The sequence below is a fragment of the Podarcis gaigeae genome, assembly GCF_964106915.1.
Source record: "Podarcis gaigeae genome assembly, chromosome: 2".
Lineage (NCBI taxonomy): Eukaryota > Metazoa > Chordata > Lepidosauria > Squamata > Lacertidae > Podarcis > Podarcis gaigeae.
Genome location: NC_139679.1, coordinates 3632786 through 3650437, shown reverse-complemented (window position 1 = coordinate 3650437; position 17652 = coordinate 3632786). Strand labels below are relative to the sequence as shown.

Sequence of the window (17652 nt, the reverse complement as noted above, 5' to 3'; positions counted from 1 at the left end):
GGAATCAGATGGCTACACATTTTCTTGCGGAATCATGTAATTTCCATAATTCCAGCCTCCTGGACATCAAAACCGTCAGTGACCTTTTTTTAAAAAAAAGAGCACATAAAAGAGAATAAAGGTTCTGAAAAGCCCTTAATATGGTATCCCACTGAACCCTGGAGTGGTTTCATGGTGTTCCCAAAATGAGATTCATCTCTTAAACACCAAGGTCACAAAGAACACCAGCCAGGGGATACTTGGAAGGAGATAGCACTTCCATCAAGGTTTCCCGATACACCTGGCTTTCACAGTTTAACGATTATTAATGCCTGCAATAAATGCTAATAAAATTTCCATCTGCCCCGGATTTTCCCCAATACAAAGAGAAAATAAACTGAGGCCAATGATGAGCCCTCCATAATGGAGGCTTCCCTTCATTTCTCCAATAAACCATGACAATTCAAGTTTCAAGATTCAATCAAGAGAAAGTTTCTCCAGCAGTGTGAATACTATTTATTCCTCCAGTAGGTACAAGCCAAGATTGCCCCAGAATACAGCAGGATAGCTAGGATATTCCTGAAAATCTGATGCCAGGAAACAAGGAAATAGCACCTCCAGTGTGATCTGTCCATGTTTAGTTGCACTACTGAACATGATGTACTACTGTTTTACTTTGTATTTTATTTCATATATTGAGTGTTATGTTAAGCCAATTCACTTCTGGGCCAATTCAAAGCACTGGTTTTATCCTATAAAGCTTTAAATAGCTTGGTACCCCAATACCTTACAGAATGACATTTCCCCTATGAGCCTGCCTGCACCCTGATAACATCATCATAAGCCCTTCTCAGTGCAGCAGACCAGAGGCTAGAGACAAAAGAACAGGTTTTTTTCCAGTAGTGGCTACCAATTTATGGAATACTCTCTCCAGGGAGACGTGCCCAATGCCAACATTGACATATTTTCAGTGCCAGGCAAAGGCATTTCTCTTCTTCCAGACATTAGACTATTCATATCTGCAACAGTTGATGATACTTTTCTTGGGTAATTCTTTGGTGGTCAAGTTTATCTTCAGCTGGGAAGAGAGGGTATTGTCTGGTCACCTTTACTGCTTTGATCTGGTTTGAAATATTTTTTGTGTTGGAATTTTTGTACTGTACTGTGTACAATTGTTATATTGTGCCCATAGTCAAATTCGACTGGACTTAACTGCCCCATTGCTCTGTCCCAGCTTCTGCCAACCTAGCAGTTCAAAAGCACACCAGTGCAAGTAAATAAATAGATACCACTTCAGCGGGAAGGTAAACAATGTTTCCATGCACTCTGGCTTCCGTCCCAGTGTTGCACCAGAAATGGTTTAGTCATGCTAGTCACATGACCCGGAAAGCTGTCTGTGGACAAACGCCAGCTCCCTTGGCCTGAAGCGAGATGAGCACCACACCCCATAGTTGAATTCAACTGGACTTAACAATCCAGGGGTCCTTTAGCTTTACCTAAACTGTACTCTGATATTTTATTTTTGAAAGCAGCTTTGAGACTTATTATGGAAAGCAACTAATTAATTACATAAGTATTTTTTTTCAAGAACATAAGAATGTAACGAGGGTGTACTGGATCAGGCCAATGGCCCAACTAGCCCAACATCCTGTTCTCACTGTGGCCAACCCCTGCTGGTCCTTGTTTCACTAGCAGGAAACAGACTGCTGCATTCCTTTCAAACGTCTTGTTTCTACTAATGCCAAACAAATGCTCTCAGTTTAGCATAATTTTTATTTATTTACTTTTAGATTAAATTTCCAATAGCCATTACATAACTGGCACCTGTGCATGCATAGACAGAGATTCCATAAAGAAGAAAATGTTCAGTTGTGATGTCATAGTAATTGAAGACACACTGCCAAAGCAATGTGACATAAGATGCAAAGTTTTCAAGTTGTCTCATAAACCTATCCTCCTTTTTAAAAAAAATAATGCTGTAAAACTGTTATGATCTCAACTTTCAGTTTTAAAAAGGGGTAGGTGGGCGTGTTGAAGTTCTAGAAGTCACAACCACAGCAGAAAAATTGAGGAAGACAAAATGAGGAAGACAAAATGATTCATGGACATCACATGCTTTTTTTAAGCATAAAATAACAAAGTAGAAGGAGAGAGGGCAGGAGATGTAGTCTCTAATCCTCCAGAGTTACACCATTCCCATTGAAGGCTCCATTGCCAAACTGCTCTTACCATGATTAGTATGTTTCTCCTAATGCTCATCTTAAATTTACTTTCAGGTAACTTTAGCCCATCTGCTTTAATTGTAAGGATAAAATGGGGGGAGGACTTTGTAAGCTCTAACCCCAAATCAATTTTAGTGCTACTGCGTGTTTTTGAAACAAAAAACTCCAATGCACAAAATAAACAAAGGTTGTATCCACCACCAGACCTATTCAGAGTACCCTTGTTGAAATTAATGAGACTAACTTAATCACATTCATTAATTGCAATGGGCCTGCTCCAAGTCTAGCATTTCATACATCTAAAGAACAGCAGATCCCCTTTGGCCCCATTCATGTCCAACTCCCAGCAATGCAGGAATATGCAGTTGTCCCATATGAGGATCGAACCAGCAACCTTGGCGTTATCAGCACCACACTCTAATCAACTGAACTGCACCCATCTGCAGCATTTTGGAATCCAGCCAGCACAATGGAGGACCCAACCGACCATTCATTTGACACTAATGGAATTACACTTCATAAACAACAGTGATTAAACCCAGGGCATTGAGGAGAATTACTTTGCCTTATCCTCACTGGCAATGGCAGAGTTTTGTTTTTTTTAATAAGCTCTGAGCAAACAGCCTTAAGGAAAGTTTCTTTGCTAAGCATACAGAGTTCAGACAATTTTTTGCAGACATTGCTTATGGACATCAGGGCACCAACTAGGCTATTGCCAGGACACATTCTGATCCCCTCCCTTTGCATGGAATAGTTATGCATTTTTGTTGCATACCAATAAGCAGCATCCCTTGGGGATCCACCATGTTGCCGCTCCAAGAGGAGGATCCCAAAGTGCAGCCGGTTGCAGTTGCCAAGGTAATTCATTGACAGCTTTGCACGCTTCTGGGCAGTGCTTTTTTTCCTGGCAGTACGTGCCGGTACACGGTACCAGCAACTATTTTTCTAGGAAAAAAGGCACTGCTTCCTACCATCATCTCATTGCCACATATTCTCAAATTTGGAGCCCTCAAAAAACAACTCCTGGAGCTAAGCACCAACACGAACAAACTCCCAAACCAATGACCCCCCTCCTCTTCCCACACCCACCCAACCCTGACACGGCCGAGCCATTGCTCCTCCCCATGAGCAGAGGCCACTGTGGGTGACGCTGAGGCCTACTCACAGGCCACCGAGGAGCCCCTTGTTCCTCCTCACTCTGACCGCTCTAGTAGGAGGCAACAGGGATGCCCGTGGCACTGGAGGAAACAACTAGGGAGAGAGGGCAGGGGCAGGGGAAGCTAGGCCGTGACCTGAGGGGATCATTAGGAGGAGGAGGAAGTGGAGGCGGTGGGGCGGCTTAGTGGGGATGGGGGCCTCCCTGTTCCCCCAGCCCAAGCACCCAGCATGGTCACTAGCCTGTGGATGGGAGACATGAGGGGGGAGGGCTGCAGCAGGGCGACTTCATGGCTGTGTCAGATGTCTGGTGAGTGGCAGCGGAGGGACAGGACACAAAATGCTCACCCCCACCCCCTCTTTGCAGCAGTGCATCATTTCCTCTCTTCCCCATCCATTAGTTTCCTTAGTCTGCCTTCAATTGGATGCTCTTCGTGGGCAGAGGTTGTTTACAGTGGCCTTTTCTCCCATGGTTCACAGCCTCTGTCACCCAACATTTTCCCTGAATTGGCAGGTGTGTACAAATAAGACTGCCAGTGAAGCGAATAGTAATCCAGCCAAAGCTGCTGCCATAATAAATTGTTTTAAGGTGCTCTGAGGCTCTTTGGTCATATCTAAGCTCTGCTCAGAGTGGACCTGTTAAAGTCAGTGGGCCTAAGTTACTCGTGCCCACTAACTGGTCCGCTCTGGACAAGTTACAAAGACTGGCAGTCATTCTGCTCCACCCAATTCCTGGTTTTCCAAGGTATAAACCCCTCCTCTTGGTTCTGATGGTTACATAAGAGCAAGAGGTCGCAGCTTCAGGCAAAATCTTAACGGATTGGAAACTGGGCCAAACTAACAAAATGAATTTTATTAGGGACAAATGTCAGGTTCTGCACTTGGACAGGAATAAGAGATGCACAACTATAGGGTGTAGGACAACATGGATAGCAAAGGTAGGCTATATGCCTTAACTGTTAGTATAAACCAAGCTCCTTTTACCCTTCATAGATTTATTGCATCCTCATGGTTTCTTCCGCAGAACCCTGAAGTCTGCCAATATTGCCTTTCTCTCCCTCCATCTCCTTATCACAAAGACAAAGGTTAGTCTTGCGATCTTCTTATACAGGAAAGCATGGATCAGTTTTATATTAAGACAATGATATGCTCCTGATAACTCTACTGTGTGCTTGTAAAGAACTTGCCCAGATTTGCACATTGTACATATCAAACACTCTATGATGTGACTTTCTATTAATAAAAGCAACTCTTCTTTGCAAGGAGTCATAAGCATGCAGACATGTTGCTGGCTTTGATCTTTGGTCTTTGAATGACTCATCAGGTTGTCATTTATACCTCTGTTTTGTACATTCTGAGGATGCTTTGTGGAGGGTGGGAAGGATTCTGCTCCTCAAAGAGTCATTAATACCAGAGAATGGTGCTCACTTTGGGTTTAAGTTGCTTTGCTTGGTTTTTTAATTCCTGTTATTCTGCATGGTATGGCACCAGATCTTACATCCATAGTGATTATATAGATATGTTGGATTGGTCAATTAGATGATAATGTCAGAAGCTACAGTGGTGAGCAAGGAGGATAAATGCCAATTATTTTAAAGTATTTAAAGATGAAAAATTGAATTATTTTCACATTTAAATTGGACTTAAAAACAACACCATTGTCTCTTAAAAAATAACAACCCAGTTTTACAACGAAACAGAAATTTAACGCAAATGTCTACGCTTAAAATTCTCTTAAGGATTAATCGATTACCATATTATCAAACACCCTGTGTCAATTTTAAACTATGTGGGAAAATACCTGACTTGAGGTCAAGCATTGTAAATATGACACATCAGTCCATGTACTATAATTATTATGAGTAGTTATGGATATTTATGCTTCTACTCCCTCAGTAGTAGGGAATATATGCTTTCCATCTCCTGAAAAAATATAATTCTGCCTAGTAACTGGCAGTCCTTGCTGTGTGGAATGTTTTGGGCCCTTGTCAGAACCCAATGCAGCTTCAGCCCCTGCAGTAGCCCAGGGGGATTTTTTCCTTTTCCTCTGAACAGCTGTCCAGATGCCATATCTCAAATTACTTTTGAATAAAACCCCAATCTACTTCCTGGGGCAATTCTATCTGGGCCCAGGCAACCCTGCCAAATTCTAATCTAAGTATGGTAAAATGCTTGCTGATAGCTTGAACTTGTAAGGAGAAAGAGAAGTGTTTTCAAAAATCGTAAGGGAGTTGGAGATATTCTGCACAATATCTCTCTCGGCTGTTGCATCTGTTGTTTTAAAGATGTGCTGAGCATATGTGTCACATTACTGTGAAGCCCTTGTGTTATCACAGAAGCCAACATAGTGCCTTCCAGATGTTGCCGCTTACAATTCCCATTACTCCTGACCACTGGCCATGCTGTCTGGGGCTGATGGGAATCGTAGTTCTAAACGGCTGAAGGCCACCATGTTGGCTACCCATGTAACAGAACCTGACTTTCCTGTGAAGGCTAGTTTGTGCAATAAAATCTGCTCTTGGCCTCTGGACATATCCTGGAGAACACCATGGACCACGAGACAAACTGGCTGTCCCTGGAGTCTGAGTACTACCCCATCCACGGTTGCAGCAGCACTTAAAACTGTTTATTGAATGATACTAATGACATGACAATGCCAAACAGACCACAACAGACAATATAGAGCATGGTAAAATAAAGCACACCTAGCCAAGGAAATGGCCAAAGGTAAGGCCAAAAGGAGCTCCTCCAACACACGTGTCAGCAGCTGTGGCTGAGCCCCTCTGGTCATTTGTACCAAACCCATGGAGACAAATTCCTTCAAAACTAACTGAGGTAGAGCACCTTCTAGTACCAGTGTGGCCTTTTCCTAACCTATTGCTTTTCTTTCTTTTTCTCTGTCTTTCTTTTCAGGCTTGGAGAATCTGAAAATGCTGGGTATTTCAACCCAAGTCTTTTTTTCACCTTCAACGCTGAGGAAACAGCAATCCCACTGTAGGGAAGGCCAACTGGGCTAGCAGCCTGGAGAGTGAGTGGTGGTCATGTCCCCCCACCCCCGAATAGGGATCTACAAGTATAGCATGGGTCTCCATATAAGAACCCCCTTCTCCAAATGATGGCTCAAGGGGAGCCAGAGACTCAGCAATCAGTAGATTCAAAGATGGATGTGACTTTAATTTCAGTGCTTTCTCAATGATCTGATGCTGGACTTCCTCAGCCACCCAAAAAGCCTTCTCCCACAAGACTGACCTTAACCATAAGGCTCAATCATTCCATGGCTGCCTATTAAAAGCTTAACAGGGATAGCAACTATCCACTCTGTGAGATTCTCTGTCTGTCTGTCTGTCTGTCTGTCTGTCTGTCTGTCTGTCTGTCTCTCACACACAGAGTAATGGACTGGTTGGATGGCGGGAGGAACCAGTTGGGGAACCACCAAGGGAAGAAGGCTCAGAGCCTGGGGAGTGGTGGTGGGACAATGATGAGTGGTCACAGGGAGAAGAGGGGGGAAACTGAGAAACGGTGGTGTCGGAAGCTGAAGGAGTAGCAGGGCTTAGAGCACTGGAAAATCTGTGGCAGAGAGAAATCCAGAATCATGAGGCAGAAGCTGAAGAGGAGGGAGGCCAAGAGGCAGAAAGGAGTCAGGCTGCTGAAGAGTCACAGGTGCCTCCCCCTCCAGCTGTGACAAGCTCCCCTCCCTCCATCTCCCAGAACCAGGAGAGGGCTGAAACAGGCAGAGCAGCAACAGTCTCCTATTGCTTGGAAGAAGCCCTGGAGAAGAGGTGATATCATCGACTGTGGGAAGGCAGCGACTTTTAGTCTCGGCAACTGGGTTTACCGAGTAAGACCTGCAGAGCATGAGCTGCTATGCCCATTAGACCTGAAACTTAGCCAAGTTTGTAAACATCATGTTTCACTAGTAAAGAGATAACTCCAGCTTTGAACTGTTTATTTACTATTAATTTGTAACTATCATTTTGTGGAGCTTGCTGCCATAGGGCAGGCATCCATGGAAAAAGCCTGCCAGCTGAGTCTTAAGCATCAAAAGCTTGGGAGAACCACTCTCAAGGGGCGACTGAGAGAAGAGAACACACACAGAAAGAAAGTGGATGTTAACAGCAGAAGAGAAAAAAAGAGAATGGAGATGAAATTAAAGAGAGAGTTTGTGTAGTAATTACCATGGAGGAAGTACTCACTAGACAGAGAACAGAGATGGGGTGGCCCTGCAGGTGTTCTTGGACTACAACTTCCACCATTCCTTACTATTGGTCATGCTGGCTAGGACTAATGGAAGTTGGAGTGCAGTAACACCTCTGGTGTGCCACAGGTTCCCCAGACCTACCTTAGAAATGAAAAGGAGAGGTCAAAAGGTGAGAGCCATGCCCTTTCTGTGTGCATATGGAGAATGGAGGTGGGGTGCCCATTCTAATATAGCTTGAGAGGTTCCCCAAATGAGGTTCTGCATGACCACACCTGTAAAGGTAAGGTACCACTGCCTGTACGGGCCAGTCGTGTCCGACTCTAGGGTTGTGCGCCCATCTCACTTAAGAGGCCGGGGGCCAGCGCTGTCTGGAGACACTTCCGGGTCACGTGGCCAGCATGACAAAGCTGCTCTGGCGAGCCAGCACCAGCACAGCACACGGAAACGCCGTTTACCTTCCCGCTATAAAGCGGTACCTATTTATCTACTTGCACTTAAGGGTGCTTTCGAACTGCTAGGTGGGCAGGAGCTGGGACCGAACGACAGGAGCTCACCCCGCCACGGGGATTCGAACTGCCGACCATATGATCGGCAAGCCCTAGGCACTGAGGTTGTACTCACAGCGCCACCCATGTCCCAGACCACACCTGTATGTGTGACTAAACAGAGTTCATGAAAAGCAGCAGAGCCCACCTGTGGCAAGGCCTAGCAAGAGTAGGGGGGGGGGGGTTATATATATTTTTTAGATTTTACTTCTAGTTCAAACTCAGCACCAAGCATGGGCCAATTTGTAATGTACTTAAGATTTACATTGTACAAATGACGAGACAAAAGGATAGGTCCCCCCTACCCACTCCCTGGCATGAAAAAGCAAAGCTGGGAGACATGGAATAACAAGCCCTCAGAAAACACAGGCCCAGGCGCTGAAACTCCTGTCACAAGAAGATCCCTAGGGATTTTGAGGAAATTCCACACCACACTCCTTACAATCTAAATCCACAAAAACTGCTGCTTTGAGATCACAAAATTCCTCAGACTTTCTACTGGTGAATAAACTGTGGCTGACCCCTTGGAACATCCCATATCTTTCCCTTTCCCTCAGCCCAAAAGCTTTATTCAACACCAAACAAGAGGGATGTCATTTCACAATCTCTGGCAGCCTCCAGCCTCACGCTCGGGTCATAGGAATGAGTGCAAAGGTAGGCCTTTGCCAATATGGCTGCCCTTCAGAAATGAGGTGACCGCATTCACTGTGACAATGAATCCATCTGGAAAACAACAGCATGTTTATGTGCAGTAAGAGGAAGCGGTTTCCTGGGATAAAGGAGGTTGAAAACTACACTGTTCTGTTCCAGTTTAGCTTCCCAGAACTGACACTTAGACAAACAAACAAAAAAAGATGCAGCTGACTTTGCCTGAACACTGCCATGAGTGGAGGAATAAAGGAGAAGCAGGAACTGTGGCAACCTAGGAAACTGGAGAACTGATAGAAGAAAGGCAGGATTATGCCAATTTGACTGGCGTTAGGGCTCTCTTTGGTCAGAGAATGGAGCTTTAGCTAGTTTCTCTTTCATACGTCCAGGCATCTAACCAAACTATTTGCCTATTAGCAAGGACAACTGTATATATGAAAACGTGAGGGGATGCCACCACACCTACCCCCCCCCCAAATGCTTGGCTTGTCGGTTTCCCATGTTACTGAGAACCTAGCAAGGGACTATGAGACTCAGGGTAGGAAGCTGGAGAACCTTGGGCTTTTTCATTACTCCTTTCTGATGAAGGTCATGACACAGGAAGAGAGATGAAAATAACAGAAGTAAATTACACAGGTAGTGTCATCAGAAATGGTTTGGTTTCTTGGACCATTGTCTCCACTTCCTTGAGGAAGGACTTCTGTCAAGAGACGGGTTGCACCACACAGCAACTGACAATAATGTGTTTGCTAAAAGTCTTGTAAACCTGATCAGCAGAACTTTAAACTAAATCCTGAGGGGGAGAGAGACAATATTATAAACGGCAGGAGAACATCTGGTACTAGGCATAATAGTTTCATTGATGCATAGGAAACTGATGTGGTACTTCCTGCTAAAGGGCAGGAAACTACAAGAAGAAAGCAGCTGAAGGGAAAAAGTTGTGGTTTCCATTGTCTCTATACTAATGCACAGAATATGGGGAAAAGCAATACAAATTTGAGCTCTTAATACGGGATGGCAAATATGACCTAAAGTCAGGAGCAAGCCAGCAGTAAATTGTTCATAGAATCATAGAGTTGGAAGAGACCACAAGGGCCATCGAGTCCAACCCCCTGTTGTTGTTTAGTCGTTTAGTTGTGTGGCTATTCCTGCCCCCTCTCACAGAATGGAATAAATAAAGACACGGGACACCAAATTTAGGTTAATGGGTGAAAATGGCCACAACTTTATTGATTACAGGTAAGAGCGGTATTGGCTTTAGGCATTGGCCCTATCAGACTAACCGGTATAACTGGGAAGGGTTAAGCACCAACAGGGTGCTCCCCAAGGAGTTACCGCTCGGGAGCGTGCTTTAGGCCCTAGCCTCCATAGGTTTCGGACGAGGCGACGCCCCCCGGAGTCCTTTAACGAACTACCCTTCAGCATTTGGGGGAGGGTTAGGGTTAGCATAATAATACCCCTGCCAATGCCTAACCGCCAAAACCAAGGTGTTGTGACGTTTTGCTACGAGGTAGGCGAAAAAACCAAGTGGCTTCCAAAATACAGCCAATTAGCCAAATGGAAAAACTCCTACCAGGCCCCTTGCCCATAGCAAAGTCCAGATGAGAACCTAAAGGGCGGGAGGGAGGCAAACCGCAGCTGCTGAAAGGAAAAGAAAGGGGCGAGTATGGGCTGCCCCGACCTTAAATGCCCCTTACAAGTCCCGCCCCCGCCGCCAGCCGATTGGCTGGCGCGGTGAATAATGAATACTAATGATCCCGGGATTCCCTTGGTCCCGCGGGGCTGCAGCCAGTCCCACGAGGGTGTGAATGGGGCGTGAGCCTGCAACACCCCCCCTCCGGATGTCGGGAGTGGCATTGTGTCCGACTCTTTGTGACTCCATGGACCAGAGCACGCCAGGCACTTCTGTCTTCCACTGCCTCCCGCAGTTTAGTCAAACTCATGCTGGTAGCTTCAAGAACACTATCCAACCATCTCGTCCTCTGTCACCCCCTTCTCCTTGTGCCCTCAGCAGTAAATTACGCAGAGTAATTAACTCATTCTTAAAAAAACAGGATCTGCACAAGAGTACCAGGCCTAATGAGCACAGCAACTCTTCTTCAGTAGGTCTTGCCCAGTGAGGTAGTTGCAGAGACTGAAGGTCCCTACCTTCCCACAGCTGCCTAAGTCTCCTCCTCTCTGAGTCTTTCCCGAGCAATCTGAGACTGTGCTGGCATGTCTGTCTTTGCTCCTCCTGCTTCATGCCTCATGGACTACCAACCAGTTCATGGCACCTAATTGGTGTTACTTAAAACTTGGTGGGATGAGACTCATGACTGCAATGTAGAAACTGAGAAGTATATCCTATTCAAAAGAAACAGACCAAAGAAGAAGGGAGAAGGACTAGTACTGTACGTAAAGGATGTGTACATTTGTGAAGAGATCCATGACATCGAGCATAAAAGGAAGACTGAATCATAGAATTTTAGAGTTGGAAGGTACCCTGAGGGTCATCTAGTCCAACTGGCTGCAACACAGGAATCTCAACTAGAGCATTCATGACAGATGACCATCTAACCTCTGCTTACAAACCTCCAAGGGAGGCATCCCTGCTACAAAACACTACAAAATCTATAGTCCACAATCTACTGAGGGAGTCCATTCCAGTGTTGAACAGCTCTTACTGTCAGAAAGTTCATCATGATGTTTAGTTGGAATCTCCTTTCTTGTAACTTAAAGCCATTGGTTTGAGTCCTACTCTCCTGAGAAGGAGAAAACAAGCTTGCTCCATCTTCCATGTGACAGATATTTGAAGATGACTATCATATCTCCTCTCAATCTCCTCTTATCCAGGCTAAACATACCCAACTCCCTCAACTGTTCCTCATAAAAGCTTGGTTTCCGCACCCTTGAGCATCTTGGTGGTCCTCTTCGGTACACGTTCCAGCTTGTCAATATCCTTAAATTGTGGTGCCCAGAACTGGACATAGTGCTCCAGGTATGGTCTGACTATGGAAGAATAGAGCAGGACTATTACTTCCTTTGATCGGGACACTATACTTCTGATGATGCAGCCTAGAATAGCATTAGCTTTTTTTGGCTGAGGTATCACACTGTTGACACATGTTAAGCTTGTGGTCTATGAAGACCTTAGATCTTTTTCACATGTACTACTGGCCATCCATGTGTCCCTTCAGGAGGTGGTGGGCTCTCCTTCAGTGGAGGTTTTTAAGTGGAGATTAGATGGTTATTTGTCACAGAAGGTTTAGTTAAGATTGCTGCATTGCAGAGGGTTGGACTTGTTGGGTACCTTGGGGTACCTTCCAACTCTACAGTTCTACAATTCTATCATTTTATTATTCTATGAACAAACACTGCATTTTCTAGGGAGGAGCAGAACAACTGTGGTAAATACACTCATGGTGCCAGGCTTTGTCTATAGCTTAGGAAGAGTCAGGTCACCTGAATCAAGGGGGTAAAATAGAAGAAGGAGGAGGAGGAGGAGGAGGAGGAAGAGGAGGAGGTGGAGGAGGAGAGGGAGGGAGAGGAGAGTCAATATGTCCTTTCCCTTGTTGGGCAGGGAGAGTACCCAGAAAATGCTGACAGGGTCCAGGAGTCTAACCCTTGTTGGAAAGACACACACCAAGGAATACCGTTGATTTGGCTCATCACAAATTCATCACACACACACCCTTCTCTAAATGACAGCTGTTGTTAGAACACTGGTTGAGAAGAGCTGGTAAGTGGTTGAGAGAAGCCACTCCTCCTTTGCTTCCCATATTCCTGCTGGAAGAGGTTCAAGCTTGCATAATTTGCAGCAGTAATTTTCTTGGCCTTCATTTATGGACATGTTAATATGTCTGAGGGCATTGTTCACACAGGCACTCCTGCTACAGTTATTGTGAAGTGAATACTTTGCCTCTGCATCGTTCATACCATCTTTAGGTACATTCCCCATTCTTCCACTACAAAGCTGTTCATGTTTCTACAACCAAGTCACACAAGAGTATATCAGAGATCTCTTTTCTGCTTTCTGCAAAAGAAAGAGTCCCCTCTGCAGGGGGGAGAGGCATTTTGAAAAATGCATAGTGCCAGCCCTCCTTTTCGCTAATGTCTATATGAGCACACATTTCCAGAGCAGGCTATGCACTCCTCCCTGCTCCTTGCTTTAATTTTCCTCTCAATGATGTTTTGAACTTTACTGAAAAGCAGCAGCAAAGAATACACAAATTACTCATCCCTGCTCATAAATCCTAGACTGCTAATGCCAAAAGCCTTGTAATCAGCATGAATTAAGCATACTGATGCAAATAACACTTTATCTCATAAAATTCTTACTTGGCACATAACCCTGACTGAAGTGCTTCCTTTACAGTTCGTCTCTCACAGATGCTTAGCAGTAGTAGAGTTGCTAGCACAATCAACGTTGAATTGGGTGCAACTGCTTTGCAGGCCTCATTTTGGGGATACAAGAGCCCAGTTCAAATCCCTACCTTAGCAGTGAAGATCAGCAGATGGCCTAGGACCTAGACAAATCAATCAATCTCTCTCTCTCCCCCTCATGTATCTCACATAATAAAATGCAATAACAATATACACTGGGATGTACTGGCAGTGGTGAGAGGAGAGAAACAAAGATGTTATATTCTAATTCTGAAGGGTTTTTGAGGGAAAAGATTGTCAATCTGAGGGGAAGAGATCAAACTATGGGCAGTAGTTTCTTTCTAAAATCACAAGGGATGAAATACAAACTACAGTACAAACATCAGGCCTGAGCCCAACATCACCTACTGCAACTTGTTAACATAATTCTGTCACATTTACTGTAGACATAAGAATCTGAAATTAATATCCTTCCAAGCATCGTTTTCCTCCTTCCCTCGACAAATCCAATAAAACCTGTAAACAAGTTGTTATGACCATGCAGCTTATTAAACCCTGTATTCATGTTTAAGAAACAGGATTCAGAAATAGGCTTTGGAGCTGTTTGTACAACTATGCTGAAGGAACAATAGCTCTTTACCCTTCTGTGTTAAAGTTGAAGCCAAACAGCTAAGGGGACTGTAAAACTAAGCTGCTTAAAATACCTCAACCTCTCCAAAAGGCAGTAGTTATTTCTGCTACCAGGCTGCCTCAGACAAACCCTCTGGTTTGTACAACATTTTGACAATCTGTTAGCAGAAATGTATTTATTTAAAATAGTTTTATCCTGCTTTTTAATAACTTTCAACAAATGCATTCCATAAATCCTGAAACGAATAAATAAATCAAATAAAGAGACTGCCACATGATAAAACTGTTGCCTGGGCTGTAGCTAACCTCTTCAGGCAGCCCATTTGGACAACAACTTCTCCCTCAACATCACAATTTTGAGCACTGTAAACCTAGATCAAAGGATGTTCCCCTAGTGGAGATACTGGGGGAGGGGGGAGTTGCACAAACATAAATCCTTGCACAAATGGAATGAGTACATTGGCTACCACCCCATATGACTACATTTGCCTATAGCCCTTCTAGTGGTGCAGCAATAAAACTGCTAGCACACTTGCAAAGCTAAGCAGGGCCTGGTCTGGTTTCAAATTGGATTTGGGGGTAGGGGGTACACATTGTGATTCTTGCATTGCAGGACCCTTCCAACTCTATAATTCTATAATAATGCAGGGCTTGCATGCTCCCTTTGCTCCTCTCTTCCTTCTGCACAGTTATGAGGAGGGCTTTGGCACAGCTGAGGTTCATTTTTACTGGATCTCAGTTTAGCGTTACATTCAGACATCTGGAGTTTTGGAGTACATTGTCATCAATATGCTGTTGACACACAGTTCCACTTCTCCTTTAGGTGTGGCAGCAGATGTGCTAGACCAATGCCTTGTGTCAGTAATGGACTGGTTGAGAGCCAAGAAACTGAAGCTTAATCCAGACAAGACTGAGGCCCTGTTAGTGGGCAGTTGCCTGGACAGAATGTATGGGATGTGGCCTGCTCTGGATGGGGTTGCATTTGCTCTAAAAAAAAGAAGGGAAAGTACACAGCTTTGGGTACTTCTGTATCCATTTCTATCATTTGAGGCTCATGGGGCCTTGGTTGTACAGAGCGCTTTCCATCAGCTTCAACTGGTGGCAAAGCTGTGCTCCTATCTGGACGGGGCATTCTGGGTGTTTATATATATATATATATATATATATATATATATATATATATATGCAGGTTTTGGTGTCCTCGGGTGTCTTCCCGTGTAAAAGTTGGGGTGTCTAGGCGACGTTTCGACGAGGTCTCACTCGTCATCTTCAGGCTGGTGCTTTCGGCTTCTTGTTACTGGAACAGAGCGGGATCTCAATGTTTGAGTTCCTATAAATACTGTAGAGGGGGTGTGGTGTCTAGCCTCCAATGTTCTGGGCAGAGAGGAAGTTCCCAGGCTAGTGTGCCTTTTCTTCTTTTGTTCCTTAATTACTTGAGAGATACCTTGAGTGATTTCTTGAGTGATATCCTGAGTACCACTTAGGTGGGTCATTAGGTGTGGATTAGTTGCTAAAGTCTTTGTGTCTTGACCTCTTGAACTTTGTGAAGAGTTTTCCTGAGAAGATGGCTGTATTGCACTTAGTTGTGCTTTGGCTTGGCTTCGTGTATAGGGGCGAGCTGTGGTTTTGTGGCTTGTGTCAGCCAGATCTGTGTAGGGATTGCAGGGGGGTGCAGCATCCGGAGGTGCCACCATGGATTGGCTACTGGATGGTGTCAGTAATTCATCTGTGGAGAGGGTCTGGGTTTGGGTCTGGTGTGGTTGATTGGTGTTGGCGTTCTGTGTGCCTCTGGATCTGGTGTCAGTTTTTGTGGGGAGGGCTAATTTCCAGATGTCTGGCAAGCGGGATGTGTCGTCACGCTTGTTCATGTTGTGAGGGTGTTTCTCTATCTCGATGGCTTCCATGATTATTCTCTTGTGGTGATGTTCCGTGTTAAAGAGCAATTTGGAATCTGCAAAATTAATTTCGTGTCCTGTTTCTTTCATGTGTTGGAAAAGAGAGGAAGTTTTTTCTTCTTTTTTGACGGCATTCTTGTGTTCTGCGATACGTGCATTTATTCGTCTGTTTGTTTGTCCAATGTACGTGGCTGGGCAGACTTTGCAGGGTATTTCATAGATCCCTTGGTTTTCCAACTGGATTTTATCCTTGGGGTTTCTGAGGATATTGGCTATTTTTTGGTTGGTGCAAAAGGCTGTTTTGATATTGTGTTTATGGAGGATTTTGCTAATTTTATCTGTAGTGCCCTTGATGGAAGACACCCGAGGACACCAAAACCTGCATTCCTGTACCCGTGAAAATCTACGAAAGCAAATATATATATATATATATATATATATATATATATATATATATATGGGGAAGGAAATGAATGTCTAATGCAGTGGTTGGCAGTATGAATCTAGGAACCATCAAAACAAAATCCTGAAGGGGACATGAAAGCAGCCTTGGTTTACTCCAGCAGCTAACCCCAATTTTAATTTAGAGAGGTACAGACCTCAAAGCAAGAGGCCTCAGATGAAGGGGTCAGAGCAGCCCAGATTCTTGCAGTACACACTATAAAGCCTCAAATGCTTTAAAAGAATGGGGAAGACACCCAGCATCAGGCAACTCTAGGATAATGTAACAGACCAGGCATAAACATCTTTCTTTTAACAGATCTGCCCTGGGGCAAGAGGCTCTGGCAGGTTTCTGTTGACAGCCACAGAAGTGTTATCACTGCTTTACAATTCCATTGCCTGAAATGCTGTAGAGAAGAAGTAATGCTTCCAAAAATAGAGGCTGCGGTGCAAGCAAAGAAGGGTGCTTGTCCAAGAGCTGCTAGACATTCCTGGTTTTAAACAAGCGTCCCTTATTTAAAAACACTGCACCTCCCAAAAACACCACAGAAAGCCCACTATTTCACATAATAGGTAGCCCACAACTCTATGCAGCCTTAGGAGGCTCAACCTTTAAAGAATCCACATCCTGCAGCTCTGCAGAGCTCAATGAAAGAGATACTACATAGGTCTTCTGGCACTCCTTAAAAATTAATCAGCTTCCTTCATTTGTAAATAACAAGTGAATTCAATAAGCTGACCCATCTTTTAAAAGAGGGCCCTATTTCCTATTGGAGCATATGAGGATTTTTATTTTTGCAAGGTAGTTTCCAGCAAGCCTGCGCGTATTCCACACTTATTATTATTATTATTATTATTATTATTAATTACGCATCTTGGCAATTCAAATTCCATGACAAGGAACTATATTTTTAGCAACCTAGATTTGCATAATGTATCTTGTTCTGCATAAATTACTTTGTCATACATCTTGCATAATTTATTCTGATTTTGTTAAGTTATGCTGACTTCTGAGATTTCAGCAGGCACTACCTACATACTTCCAAGAAAACTTCACATTCATAAGAACTACAAGTTTGCTCTACTTTTTTTAAAAAATAAAATTCTGTATAGACACAGCCTTGCCCATCCCATGAACTGTGAACAAATAGGGGTGCTGGGGTTTTCTTAAGTTGCAGCTTCACTGAACAGACTAGGACTTAAACCTGGCAAAACCTCTAAACAGATAGCCAAGTTTGTTCAGATAAATCATACCGCAACATGTTCCAAAGCTGGTAACCATGGTTTCCCAGTTTGGACAAAACTTGGAAACTATGGTTAATTAGAGACCTCCTAGTTTAAACTGTCATGTGAAGGGGGGAAGTAAAGAGGCTGTGTGAGCAGGCAAACTGCTTGCTCATACCTCACCTTGTTGAGACATAATCACTCAAAGTGGCTCTCCAGGTACCACTTCAGCTGAACAAGAACCCAGTCTTGCAGAGCTGAGGTGAACTTCCATTTGGCCTAATTAGATATAGAAAGGCTGCCTTTTCACAGCACTCCAGAGCTTCCACATTTCTGCACTCTTGAATATGGCT

At 44.2% G+C, this 17652-nt stretch overlaps 1 protein-coding gene and 1 long non-coding RNA gene across 7 annotated transcripts in view; both read right to left on the bottom strand.

The window, feature by feature from the left end:
- The window catches only part of LRP1 (LDL receptor related protein 1), a 317737-nt gene that overhangs the window by 188037 nt on the left and 112048 nt on the right, over window positions 1–17652 (bottom strand). The gene's annotated exons all lie outside the window — the stretch shown is intronic.
- LOC310840125 lies at window positions 1749–8276 on the bottom strand. Its single transcript, XR_014561824.1, has 2 exons — window positions 8202–8276; window positions 1749–7826 (listed from the first exon to the last, which is right to left on the bottom strand). It is a non-coding gene; the product is annotated as an uncharacterized lncRNA (long non-coding RNA).